Raw genomic sequence first — 884 nt, 5'->3', positions numbered from 1 at the left:
CAAATAATTCTGAGAATTAACTTAAACACCTTGACAGTGTCCCTTAAAAAGGGTATGACAGTAAAGTGCCAATAGGCATGGCAATGACCTCTTTGATGGGATCATTTAACTCCTTGGACCTGGGAAGTGCCAGCACCAAGGATTACACTGAGATTCAATTTTACTGAAGGCTACATTTAGTTTACCCACTTTCCACAACCTATTACTCATTTTATGTTAGAATGAAATGTAAATGTTTTGTGTAGCCCTCAAACTTACACTAAGATTTGAGAGATGTACTTTAAAAAAGCACGGGGTAATATATAAAATCAGTGGCAAAAAGTTTCATTAAGCACCAGGAACTAATTTTTGTCACCCCATACTCATTTTGTAGGTAATGTTTCAATAACCGGCAAGGCACATTTACATATATTCCAATGAATACTTATTGACAAATTTTAAATTACACTCTATGTCCCAGCTATCCCAGTAACTGACATACAACATACTAAAATGGTTTATTAAGATAACATAAAAAACCAATTAATGTGAAACATACAGGCTATTGGCAACCACTATCTAAAATTATGTAAGTACAAATAAACATACTGAAATGTGTGCATTTCTAAGTTTTTAAACCAGAATATTTCTACACTAACACACATTTATATTAATGACACATAAAAAAAATAAAAACTTTATTACAAAAATAAGTTACACTCGCCTCCAGCTTACAGTATAAAACAATTTTATTTGCAGGAATGCAAAATGATTGTTTGCCATGAGCATTTTGAACATATGACATGTCTAATTTTCTTGTTAAATTTGCATTTACTGGGGAAACTGGTGTGTATAAAACCTTAATTAAGTATAAGCTCTGATCTTCGTCATGGTGCCTATTGGGT

General features: G+C 32.4%; 1 protein-coding gene across 2 annotated transcripts in view; it reads right to left on the bottom strand.

Annotated features, from left to right (window-relative positions):
- Nucleotides 1–640: 640 nt before the first annotated feature.
- SYNCRIP (synaptotagmin binding cytoplasmic RNA interacting protein) overlaps nt 641–884 on the bottom strand; it is a 26056-nt gene continuing 25812 nt past the window's right edge. For both annotated transcript variants that reach the window (XM_055535558.1, XM_055535559.1), the window contains exon 12: nt 641–884. This exon is cut by the window's right edge. The gene's annotated coding sequence lies outside the window, so the exon portion shown is untranslated.

The sequence above is a fragment of the Bubalus kerabau genome, chromosome 9 (assembly GCF_029407905.1).
Source record: "Bubalus kerabau isolate K-KA32 ecotype Philippines breed swamp buffalo chromosome 9, PCC_UOA_SB_1v2, whole genome shotgun sequence".
Classification (NCBI taxonomy): domain Eukaryota; kingdom Metazoa; phylum Chordata; class Mammalia; order Artiodactyla; family Bovidae; genus Bubalus; species Bubalus kerabau.
This window is presented reverse-complemented; position numbering and strand designations above follow the sequence as displayed.